The sequence below is a fragment of the Salmo salar genome, chromosome 01 (genome assembly GCF_965601325.2).
Source record: "Salmo salar chromosome 01, fSalSal1, whole genome shotgun sequence".
NCBI classification, from domain to species: domain Eukaryota; kingdom Metazoa; phylum Chordata; class Actinopteri; order Salmoniformes; family Salmonidae; genus Salmo; species Salmo salar.
The window spans coordinates 99,768,977-99,782,368 of record NC_138291.1 but is presented as its reverse complement, the minus strand read 5'-3'; the positions used below and the strand labels follow the sequence as shown (position 1 = coordinate 99,782,368).

Sequence of the window (13,392 nt, the reverse complement as noted above, 5' to 3'; positions counted from 1 at the left end):
GGAAGAGAAGTCTGGTCAGGTGGAGAGGTCTTAGGTCAGATGAGCTATTGGCTACAGGTAGATTGTTTATATCAAACATTGTTGAGTCAATTCCATTTCAATTCCAGGGAATTGAAGGTAGACCAAATTCCAATTCTAAAAGTTTCTTATTGAAAAGTTCTTAAGATCGTTAGAATTAGAATTTCAGTGTACTTCATGAATTGACTGGAATGGTAAGGACCCCAACCCTGAACCCAACACTCTTGAATAATGTATTGTTTCTTTGTGTTATTTCTCTCAGGACCAGCACCAATCACCTGTGCTGAAGAATGGAAAGGACCATAACCCTGAACCCAACACTCTTGAATAATGTATTGTTTCTTTGTGTTATTTCTCTCAGGACCAGCACCAATCACGTGAAATGAAGACAGTGAGTGGACTCAAACAGGAAAACATGGATAGGATATAATCATTGAGCTCAGCAACAAAAGAGACTAAAGACTGTGTCTGTGTCTCAACTTCTTTACTAACTACTTCTTTACTAATCCTAATATAGGTCACTAGTCTTTCCATATCTTAATATAGTCATCTAGTCTTTCGAAATCTTAATATAGTCCACTAGTCTTCCATATCTCAATATAGTCCTCTAGTCTTCCATTTCTTAATATAGTCCTCTAGTCTTTCTACATCTTAATAAAGTCCTCTAGTATTCCAAAATCTTAATATAGTCAACTAGTCTTCCATATCTTAATATAGTCCTCTAGTCTTTCCATATCTTAATATAGTCCTCTACTATTCCAACATCTTAATATAGTCCTCTAGTCTTTCTAAATCCTAATATAGTCCACTAGTCTTTCTAAATCTTAATATAGTCCACTAGTCTTCCCATATCTTAACATAGTTCACTAGTGTTTCTACATCTTAATATAGTCCACTAATCTTTCTACATCTTAATATAGTCCACTAGTCTTAAAATATCTTAAAATAGTCCTGTAGTCTTTCCATATCTTAAAATAGTCCTCTAGTATTCCTACATCTTAATACAGTCCACTAGTCTTTGTACATCTTAATATAATACACTAGTCTTTCTACATCTTTATACAGTCCTCAAGTGTTTCCATATCTTAATATAGTCCACTAATCTTTCCATATCTTAACATAGTCCTCAAGTCTATCTAAATCTTAATATAGTCCACGAGTCATTCCACATCTTAATATAGTTCACTAGTCTTTCCATATCTTAAAATAGTCCTCCAGTGTATCTACATCTTAAAATAGTCCTCGTCTTTCTACATCTAGTATAGTTCTCTAGTCTTTCCATATCTTAATATTGTCCACTAGTTTTTCCACATCTTAATATAATCCTCTATCCTTTCTACATCTTAAAATAGTCCACTCGTCTTTCAATATCTTAAAAAAGTCTCACAAGTCTTTCCATATCTTAATATAGTCCTCTAGTCTTTCTACATCTTAACATAGTCCTATATTCTTTCTACATCTTAATATAATCAACAAGTCTTTCCATATATTAATATAGTCCACTAGTCTTTCCGTATCTTAATAATATTCCTATATATTTCAACATCTTAAAATTGCCCTCTAGTCGTTCTACATCTTAATTTAGGCCGCTAGACTTTCTATATCTTAAAACAGCCCTCTAGTCTTTCTATATCTTAATATAGTCCTCTAGTCTTTCAATATCTTAAAAAAGTACCACAAGTCTTTCCATATCTTAATATTGTCCTCTAGTCTTTCTACATCTTAATATAGGCCACTAGACTTTCTATATCTTAAAACAGCCCTCTAGTCTTTCTATATCTTAATATAGTCCTCTAGTCTTTCAATATCTTAAAAAAGTACCACAAGTCTTTCCATATCTTAATATTGTCCTCTAGTCTTTCTACATCTTAATATAGGCCACTAGACTTTCTATATCTTAAAACAGCCCTCTAGTCTTTCTACATGTTAATACAGTCCACTAGTCTTTCTACATCTTTATATAGTCCTGAAGTCTATCTACATCTTAATATAGTCCACTGTTCTTTCCATATCTTAATATAGTCCTCTAGCCTTTCTACATCTTAAAATAATCCACTTGTCTTTCAATATCTTAAAAACGTCCCACAAGTCTTTCCATATCTTAATGTAGTCTTCTAGTCTTTCTACACGTTAATATAGTCCACTAGTCTTTCCATATTTTAATATAGTCCTCTAGTCTTTCAACATCTTAATATAGGCCACAAGACTTTCCATATTTTAAAATAGTCCTCTAGAGTTTCTACATCTTAATGTAGTCCTCTTGTCTTTCTACATCTTAGTATAGTTCTCTAGTCTTTCCATATCTTAATATAGTCCACTAGTCTTTCCATATCTTAATATAGTCCAGTAGTCTTTCCATATCTTAATATAGTCCAGTAGTCTTTCCATATCTTAATATAGTCCAGTAGTCTTTCTAAATCTTAATATAGTCCTCTAGTCTTTCTAAATCTTAATATAGTCCTCTAGTCTTTCTAAATCTTAATATAGTCCACTAGTCTTTCTAAATCTTAATATAGTCCACTAGTCTTTCTAAATCTTAACATAGTCCACTAGTCTTTCTACATCTTAATATAGTCCACTAGTCTTTCTATATCTTAATTTCGTCCACTAGTCTTTCCATATCTTAATTTCGTCCTCTAGTCTTTCTTCATCTAAATATAGTCCACTAGTCTTTCTAAATCTTAATATAGTCCACTAGTCTTTCTACATCTTAATATAGTCCACTAGTCTTTCTATATCTTAATATAGTCCACTAGTCTTTCTATATCTTAATTTCGTCCACTAGTCTTTCCATATCTTAATTTCGTCCTCTAGTCTTTCTTCATCTAAATATAGTCCTCTAGTCTTTCTACATCTAAATATAGTCCTCTAGTCTTTCCATATCTTAATACAGTCCACTAGTCTTTCCACATCTTAATATAGTTATTTTGTCATTTGTCAATCCTGTCCCTCAGTTCTGTACACAATCTCTGCGGGTTCTCATTTCCATCTACAATTGTGACAGACTGCAGATGTGATCATTGGGAACAGTGATGCTTAACTGACTTTTACTCACAATGCTGTGAGACCGAGTCAAACAGAGGCAGTGAGGGGAAAGAGAGAGAGAGGGTAAAAACAGTTGCTAAAGATGCATCCAATTGCTGAACCCACTTCCTCTGTCTCAACAGTTTCCGTCAAGGAAAGCAGGTCAGTGCCCAAACATTGTCACCACAAGCTTCTTAGCTTTTCAAACACACACACACATTCACTCTCTCTCTCTTTCTAGGACACAGACTATTTCTCATGAAAAGACAAAAGATTATTAGAGGCATTGTGCATACCAGAACATTCTCTTCTGACATCCCACAAAGACATAACTTTCTTCGCTACCACTCACAGATGGATTGGATTGAGATATCTCTGAGAGGTTTTTGGTGAGTAGAGAACACAGACAGACTCTTTAGTAGTCCGTCATATGAGAGGATTACTGTCTTACACCTGAATAGAGCTTAGAGTCCCACTCTCAGCCAACACACACACTGATCGAGAGAAAAAGAGAAATGGTGGGGTGAGTCAGAGAGCACAGCAAACTACGAGGGACAGGGAATCCTGTTGGTGGTAGACCAACACAGAAGTGTACAGTTACAAAAACTGAGACACACAGACAAAACTGATGGTGTACTTTAGGCTACATCAACATATTCCAACACCAGAAAACTCAGCTACAGATATAGCACAGGTACGGATTAAACTTTCCTTCCAAAACAACCATTTGATTACAGAGCAACTTCAAAATAGCTGACTAACAATGCTGGTTGAGCACCCTTACTGTGAGATGCATGGATCGAACCACTATACGGTTTAAACTCAAAAGCATAAAACGTTACAAATGGCAATCTTCAGGTCAAACAATGACAAAGCGGTCAGCTTTTTGGGTAAACAGCTGAGGGATGGGGCTGGAGTAAAGTAACCACTCTCAAATTCATAGACGGGGCTATGGGTGTAGAAATGTCAGAAAAAATATACACACTGTTTCAAAACCACAGGCAAATACAGAGTTAATACCCCACATGACCAAAAGTATATGGACACCTGCTCGTCACAATTCTCATTCCAACCTCCACTCTTCTGGGAAGCCTTTCCACTAGATGTTGGAACATTGCTGCGAGGACTTGCTTCAATTCAGCAACAAAAGCATTAGTGAGGTCGGACACTGATGTTGGGCGATTAGGCCTGGCACGCAGTCAGCGTTCTAATTCATCCCAAAGGTGTTCGATGGGGTTGAGGTCAGGGCTCTGTGCAGGTCAGTCAAGTTATTCCACACCGATCTCTACAAACCATTTCTGTATGGACCTCACTTTGTGCACGGGGGCATTGCCATGCTGAAACAGGAAAGGGCCTTTCCCCTTACTGTTGCCACAAAGTTGGAGGCACATAATCATCTAGAATGTCTTGTATGTTGTAGCATTAATATTTCCCTTCACGGGAACTAAGGGGCCAAGCTCGAACAATTACAAACGGCCCCAGACCATTATTCCCCCTCCACCAAACTTTACAGTTGGCACTATGCATTGGGGCAGATAGCGTTCTCCTGGCATCCGCCAAACACAGATTCGTCCATCGGAATGCTAGATGGTGAAGCTTGGCATTGCGCATGTTGATCTTAGGCTCGTGTGCAGCTGCTCGGCCATGGAAACCCATTTCTTGAAGCTCCTGATGAACCGTTCTTGTGCTGACGTCGCTTCCAGAGGCCGTTTGGAACTCAGTAGTGAGTGTTGCAACCGAGGACAGATGATTTTTACACGCTACGCGCTTTAGAACTCGGTGGTTCCATTCTGTGATTTTATGTGGCCTACCACTTCGTGGCTGAGCCATTGTTGCTCCAAGACGTTGCCACTTCACAATAACAGCACTTAAAGTTGACAGGGTGAGCTCTAGCAGGGCAGAATTTTGACGAACTGACTTGTTGGAAAGGTAGCATCCTACGGTGCCACATTGAAAGTCACTGAGCTCTTCAGTAAGGCCATTCTACTGCCAATGTTTATCTATAGAGATTGCATGACTTTGCGCGTGATTTTATACACTTGTCAGCAACGGCTGTGGCTGAAATAGCCGAATGCAGTCATTTGAAAGGGTGTGCACATACTTTTATATATATATATATATTAGTGTATATCCCCATTCCAGTGAGCACAGAGTAAATATACTGCTCAAAAAAATAAAGGGAACACTTAAACAACACAATGTAACTCCAAGTCAATCACACTTCTGTGAAATCAAACTGTCCACTTAGGAAGCAACACTGATTGACAATAAATTTCACATGCTGTTGTGCAAATGGAATAGACAACAGGTGAAAATTATAGGCAATAAGCAAGACACCCCCAATAAAGGAGTGGTTCTGTAGGTGGAGACCACAGACAACTTTTCAGTTCCTATGCTTCCTGGCTGATGTTTTGGTCACTTTTGAATGCTGGCGGTGCTTTCACTCTAGTGGTAGCATGAGACGGAGTCTACAACCCACACAAGTGGCTCAGGTAGTGCAGATCATCCAGGATGGCACATCAATGCGAGCTGTGGCAAGAAGGTTTGCTGTGTCTGTCAGCGTAGTGTCCAGAGCATGGAGGCGCTACCAGGAGACAGGCCAGTACATCAGGAGACATGGAGGAGGCCGTAGGAGGGCAACAACCCAGCAGCAGGACCGCTACCTCCACCTTTGTGCAAGGGGGAGCAGGCGGAGCACTGCCAGAGCCCTGCAAAATGACCTCCAGCAGGCCACAAATGTTTATGTGTCTGCTCAAACGGTAAGAAACAGACTCCATGAAGGTGGTATGAGGGCCCGACGTCCACAGGTGGGGGTTGTGCTTACAGCCCAACACCGTGCAGGACGTTTGGCATTTGACAGAGAACACCAAGATTGGCAAATTCGCCACTGGCGCCCTGTGCTCTTCACAGATGAAAACAGGTTCACACTGAGCACGTGACAGATGTGACAGAGTCTGGAGATGCCGTGGAGAACGTTCTGCTGCCTGCAACATCCTCCAGCATGACCGTTTTGGCGGTGGGTCAGTCATGGTGTGGGGTGGCATTTCTTTGGGGGGCCGCACAGCCCTCCATGTGCTCGCCAGAGGTAGCCTGACTGCCATTAGGTACCGAGATGAGATCCTCAGACCCCTTGTGAGACCATATGCTGGTGCGGTTGGCCCTGGGTTTCTCCTAATGCAAGACAATGCTAGACCTCATGTGGCTGGAGTGTGTCAGCAGTTCCTGCAAGAGGAAGACATTGATGCTATGGACTGGCCTGCCCGTTCCCCAGACCTGAATCCAATTGAGCACATCTGGGACATCATGTCTCGCTCCATCCACCAACGCCACGTTGCACCACAGACTGTCCAGGAGTTGGCGGATGCTTTAGTCTAGGTCTGGGAGGAGATCCCTCAGGAGACCATCCGCCACCTCATCAGGAGCATGCCCAGGCGTTGTAGGGAGGTCATACAGGCACATGGAGGCCACACACACTACTGAGCCTCATTTTGACTTGTTTTAAGGACATTACATCAAAGTTGGATCAGCCTGTAGTGTGGTTTTCCACTTTAATTTTGAGTGTGACTCCAAATCCAGACCTCCATGGGTTGATAAATTGGATTTCCATTGATTATTTTTGTGTGATTTTGTTGTCAGCACATTCAACTATGTAAAGAAAAAAGTATTTAATAAGATTATTTCTTTCATTCAGATCTAGGATGTGTTGTTTAAGTGTTCCCTTTATTTTTTTGAGCAGTGTATATATCCCCATTCCAGTGTGCACAGAGTTACTATATCCCCATTCCAGTGATCAAACAGTTAATGTATTCCCATTCCAAGTAGCACAGAGTTAATTTATCCTCATTCCAGTAAAAAAAAAAATGTTAATATATCCCCATTTCAGTGAACAAGAAGTTAATGTATCCCCATGCAAGTGAACAAAGAGTTAACACATCCCCATTCCAGTGAACAAAGAGTTAATACATCCCCATTCCAGTGAACAAAGAGTTAATACATCCCCATTCCAGTGAGCACAGAGTTAATATATCCCCATTCCAGTGAGCACAGAGTTAATATATCCCCATTTCAATGAACAAAAAGTTAATATATTCCCATTCCAAGGAGCACAGAGTTAATTTATCCCCATTCCAGTTTAAAGAGTTAATATTCCCCATTTCAGTGAACAAGAAGTTAATACATCCCCATTCCAGTGAACAAAAAGTTAATATATCCCCATTCCAGTGAACAAAAAGTTAATATATCCCCATTCCAGTGAACAAAAAGTTAATATATCCCCATTCCAGTGAACAAAAAGTTAATATATCCCCATTCCAGTGAACAAAAAGTTAATATATCCCCATTCCAGTTAACAAAAAGTTAATATATCCCCATTCCAGTGAACAAAAAGTTAATATATCCCCATTCCAGTGAACACAGTACTGGCTGATATAATAGTACTGGAATGTACTTCCTCCCTTGTTTTTTGTTGTTGTTTATAAACTCTAACCCCTGACCTCTGATCTCTTCTGAATTCACAATATAATTCCAAACTAGCTCAGAACCACATATATGAGTGGCAGTGTGTATTGAAGCACATTCAAAAATAACACTGTATGCAGAACCCAAGCCTTGGTTTAAAAAAGAGAAAGGGTTGAGTTTGACAAAAGAGGAGAAGAGGCTGCCAAACAGCTACAATTACACTAAACCACAAAATAAAGTGTGAGTTAAGATGGGGTGGTTATTCAAGATAAGGTGAAAGTACTGCGGGATAAAGAAAGAGTATAAAGTCTTGTAAGTGATGGTTAGAGGATGTAATCAGCTTTGTTTCCTTTGACTCAAAGTCAGGGCCTTGGAGTGTTGTCTGCCCAGGCAGGGATGTGGTTTGTGGGTAGTTCTATTGGGGCATGGCGTGTGGCACAAGGAGGGTGAACTCTGTGTGCCCTGTGCCATGGTACACCACAGCTAAAGTACACACACACACACAGAGTAAAATATGTTGTATGTTCAGCGGTTAGAGGTTTGACTTTCTGTGACTTTTAAAATCCACAAGATAAGAGTATAAATAAATTGCCAAGACAAACATTGAATAAAATAGCAAACTTGCTGAAAACTAAACAAAGCAAAATAATCCTTCACTCTGATTTCAAGTTTTATTCAATCAGTTCACTCAGTGTATTATTTATTTGGTTTCCTTTCTGTCAGTCACTCGATATAACATACTATGGGGAGTATAATCTTAATAACCTGTTGGGGTTAGGGGGCAGTATTTGCACAGCCGGATAAAAAACGTACCCGATTTAATCTGGTTACTACTCCTGCCCAGTAACTAGAATATGCATATAATTAGTAGATTTGGATAGAAAACACTCTAAAGTTTCTAAAACTGTTTGAATGGTGTCTGTGAGTATAATAGAACTCAAATGGCAGGCCAAAACCTGAGAAGATTCCATGCAGGAAGTGGAAATCTGATTTGTGTAATCACCTTCAACACTTTGCCTATGAAACACATCGTGAGTTAGGATTCATTTAGCACTTCCTAAGGCTTCCACTAGATGTCACCAGTCTTTACAAAGTTGTTTGAGTCTTCTCCGGTAGAAACTGACCGAAAGAGAGGCTTGGAAAGTTGGTCATAGAGGGAGGGCCATTACTACTATGACGCGGGTGCCCATGGGTACCCTTTCATTCCGAAATGTTTAGTAAGACAATGCAATCGTCCGCCTTGAATATTATTGAAGCTCTGATTGAAAAAGGCCCTAAAGATCTATGTTATACAACGTTTGACATGTTTGAACGAACGTAAATATATATTTTTTGCACATTCGTGACGACAAGTCCTGTGCGCCTCGTACATTATGAGTAACCTTCGGAACGCGCTAACAAGAAGGAGCTATTAGGACATAAATTATTAACTATTTCGAACAAAACTACATTTGTTGTGGACCTGGGATTTCTGGAAGTGCCTTCTGATGAAGAAGATAATCAAAGGTAAGGGAATATTTACAATAGTATATTTGATTTTAGATGGTTCCTGTATCGCCTAGCCTATTTTTCTGAGCATAGCACCTCGTTTATTGCAAAGTGTGATTTCCCAGTAAAGTTATTTTTAAATCTGGCAATGCGATTGCATTCACGAGATGTTAATCTATAATTCTTTGAATGACAATATTACATTTTAACCATGTTTTCGAATAGTAATTTTGTAAATTGTAGCGCTGATTCACCGGAAGCATTTGAGGGAAAATATTTTCTGAACTTCACTCGCCGATGTAAAATGCTGTTTTTATATATTAATATGAACTTTATCGAACAAAAAAAGCATGTATTGTGTAACATGATGTCCTAGGAGTGTCATCTGATGAAGATTGTCAAAGGTTAGTGCTGCATTTAGCTGTGTTTTGGGTATTTGTGATGCATGCTAGTTGCTTTGAAAATGTCAGTGTGATTATTTCTGGCTGGGTACTCTCCTAATCTAATGTTTTGCTTTTGCTGTAAAGCCTTTTTGAAATCGGACAACGTGGTTCGATTCAGGAGAGGTGTATCTATAAAATGATGTAAAATAGTAATATGTTTGAGAAATTTAAGTTATAGCATTTATGAGGTATTTGTATTTCGCGCGACGCGATTCCACTGGCTGTTGACTAGAGTGGGACGCAAACGTCCCAGGTTCCCAGACAGGTTAAATCACCCGAAGAAAACTGAAATCAAAGCCAAAGGGCCAATAGTTGCCGAGCTCGCCCCACCTTCCCCACCTTTATGGCTATAATACCAGGGCTCGCATTCATTTCCTCAATTCTTCGCTCTTCAGCTCGTCTGAAGGAATAACGTGTCACGCAATTTTCAAACTTTTCAAGCACACAAAGATTACCAGATACTGCTCAAACTTAGATGTCTGTTAGTGGGGAGAGAGTACGCGTCCCCCTAGATGTTGCGAATGTTGGGTCTTGGTATCAATTTTTGTGTTTGCTAAGAGCTAACTACTTTATGCTCTGCATGTGGAGCCAGTGCTTCTTTTCTTTATGGCCAGTGGTAAAAGTAAGTTAAAACAAGGCTAACTAGCAGAGGTTGAATCCAACCATGCCCTTGAGCATGTGGTTTCACAACTAAACTTAAAGATACTCATGAGTGCTGTCCTGTTTGCCTCAGGTTGAAAGATGCTCAGGAGGCTTTGGCTCTGACCAGTTCGTGCAACCATTGTCTCCAGAGTTCAACTCCGTTGGGTATCGGGCTGACTTTAGGAGAAATATTGGGGCTGCTGGCGAAGGGTCTTCTGGTGAAGTGACCTTGGGAATGGGGTTGTCTGAGGTAGAGAGCGGTGTTCAGAGTTGATAGTGATGTCATCCCAGCCGAGTGAGGCTCATTCCAGTTTCTCTGGCAGTGTTCAGATTCCCGGGGATGATGTACTATCCCTGGTTGGCTCTGGAGGGTTTTCAGAACGTGAATCGGATGACATCATTCTGGGACCGCCTAAAGCCACAACTTTGGATTCGGCGGGGGAGAGTGAACCATTGGTGATTAAGGCGCCTTTGATGGGGCTGTGTCATAGTGCGGCAGATCACCTGGCGATGGATTGGTCGTCTTATCCCCTGCAGCGGAGTTCCTCAAGTTTGAACATACTACCTCAATCAGCCTGACTAACTGGCGTTTGTATGTAGCCTCGCTACTTTTATAGCCTCGCTACTGTATATAGCCTGTCTTTTTACTGTTGTTTTATTTCTTTACTTACCTATTGTTCACCTTATACCTTTTTTGCATTATTGGTTAGAGTCTGTAAGTAAGCATTTCACTGTAAGGTCTACACCTGTTGTATTCGGCGCACGTGACAAATAAACTTTGATTTGATTTGGGTGAAAGTATTTATCTCCTGTCCCTGCAGCAGAGTTCCTCCAGGTTTGGGTGAAAGTATTTATCTCCTGTCCCTGCAGCAGAGTTTTCTTTTCCAGGTTTGGGGGAAGGTATTTACCTCCTGTCCCTGCAGCAGAGTTCCTCCAGGTTTGGGGGAAGGTATTTATCTCCTGTCCCTGCAGCGGTGAAGTGTCGCTTACCCCTGTTTAAAGGTTTTGCAAATGAGCTAAAGGCGACCTGGGATTCCCCTCACTTAGCCAGCCTGGTGCTAGTAGGTTAAGGCGAGTTCAAGAATGTAGATGGTATGGAGGAGATGGGGATTGTTTGCACAACGCTGATGGATAGAATGGTGGCGAATTACTTAGCTTCTGAGGCTAACAAAGGGGCTAATCCTAGCAGGGTTCTTCCGAATAAACAGTGCCGGTTCTCAGCGGATCTGCTGGACAAGGTGTACCAGGCTGAGGGTGTGGCGGCCCAGTCATTGAATGTGGTCACAATGCTGCAGATCTATCATATTGATTTGCTGCAGGATCTGAATAAGACCGTGGAGGCGGTCCAGTTTCAGAGCTTCTCTACGAAATCTCTGCTACGGCTGAATTTGTGCTGCTTCTGTCCCACTGTATTCTCCTGGCTGTGGGGAAACATACGGGGGCAACGGTGGTGGCTTAACTGCACCTCTGGCTGCCATTGTCCCTGATTCCTGTGTTGGACAGACGAGTGTATTTGGATGAGCCAGTAACTCCAACAAGCTTGTTTGGGTCGGCTATGGAGTTCTTCCATCTTTACTGAGATGGGAGCGCTGTGTGTGGGATACTCGGAAAGAGGGATTTGGTCAACAGCGCAAAGGGCAGCATGTGTTGCTAAGATCTGACAACAGGACGATGGTGGCGTACATCCAGAGTCAGGAAGGACATGGCCTCTCTTTCCTAAACCTGGCCCGTCATCTGTTTGTATGGAGCTGATCTCATTTCCTGCCGCTCAGGGTGACGTACCTTTCCGGATCTATCAACGTGGGTGCGGAACTACTTTCCGGGGGGAAACAAATGATAGTCCCACTGAGTGCAAACCAGATGGGATGGTGTAAAGCTGCAGAATGCTGTGGTAGCCATGCTGGTTAAGTGTGCCTTGAATTCAAAATAAATCTCAGACCGTGTCACCAGCAAAGCACCCCACACCATCACACCTACTCCTCCATGCTTCACGGTGGGAACCACACATGCGGAGATCATCCGTTCACCTACTCTGCGTCTCACAAAGACACGGCGGTCGGAAACAAAAATGTAAAATTTGCACTCATCAGACCAAAGGACCAATTTCCACCGGTCTAATGTCCATTGCTTGTGTTTCTTGGCCCAAGAAAGTATCTTCTTCTTACTGGTGTCCCTTAGTAGTGGTTTCTTCGCAGCAATTAAACCATGAAGGCCTGATTTACACAGTCTCCTCTAAACAGTTGCTATTGAGATGTGTCTGTTACTTGAACTCTGTGAAGCATTTATTTGGCCTGCAATTTCTGAGGCTGGTAACTCAAATGAACTTATCCTCTGCAGCAGAGGTGAGTCTGGGTCTACCTTTCCTGTGGCGGTCCCTATGAGAGCCAGTTTCATCATAGCACTTCATGCTTTTTGCAACTGCACTTGAAGAAAAAAGTTCTTGACATTTTCCGGATTGACTGACCTCCATGTCTTAAAGTAATGATGGACTGTCATTTTTCTTTGCTTATTTGAGCTGTTCTTGCCATAATATACATTTTTTTATTTAATTAAAACTTATTTTGGTTAGGCCCCTTGTTTCTCAATTCCTGCCTGAATCACATGCCCAAAGTAAACTGCCTGTTGCTCAGGCCCTGAAGCCAGGATATGCATGTAATTGGTACCATTGGAAAGAAAACACTTTGAAGTTTGTAGAAAAATTTTAAAATAATGTAGGAGAATATAACAATAGATATGGTAGGAGAAAATCCAAAGAAAAAAACAACTGGATTTCTTTGTTTTTGAGAGACCATCCCCTTGCAATGGCAAGTATAAGTATAAAGTATAAAATTAGCTCCCTGGATGCAATTCCTATGTCTTCCACAGGGTGTCAGCAGTCTATGTTCAAGGTTTCAGGCTTGTAACTTAAAAAACAGATAAGAAATCACAGTTTTAGTAGAAGGACACAGTCTTGGAAATGTGTGTTTGCTATTGAACATACTTTTTTCTGTAAGAAATATTATTCTTTGATTACATTTTAGGGTATCTGAGGAGTAAATAGAAATGCAATTTCACTTGTTGAAACAAATTTAGGGGTAGATTTTCTAATTCCTTTCTATGCATGTTGAATGAGATGATTACTCAAGTCGATGGCGCCAACTAAACTGACTTTTTTGGTATATAAAGAAGGATTTTATCTAACAAAACAACACTTCATGTTATAGCTGGGACCCTTTGGATGACAAATCAGAGGACGATTTTCAAAAAGAAATTGAATATTTAATTGCCATTTGTGAATTTATGAAACCTGTGCCGGTGGAAAATACTTTGATGTGGGGCA

General features: G+C 40.8%; 1 protein-coding gene across 5 annotated transcripts in view; it reads right to left on the bottom strand.

The window, feature by feature from the left end:
* The window catches only part of LOC106611028 (endothelial PAS domain-containing protein 1), a 95,914-nt gene that overhangs the window by 47,700 nt on the left and 34,822 nt on the right, over positions 1–13,392 (bottom strand). The gene's annotated exons all lie outside the window — the stretch shown is intronic.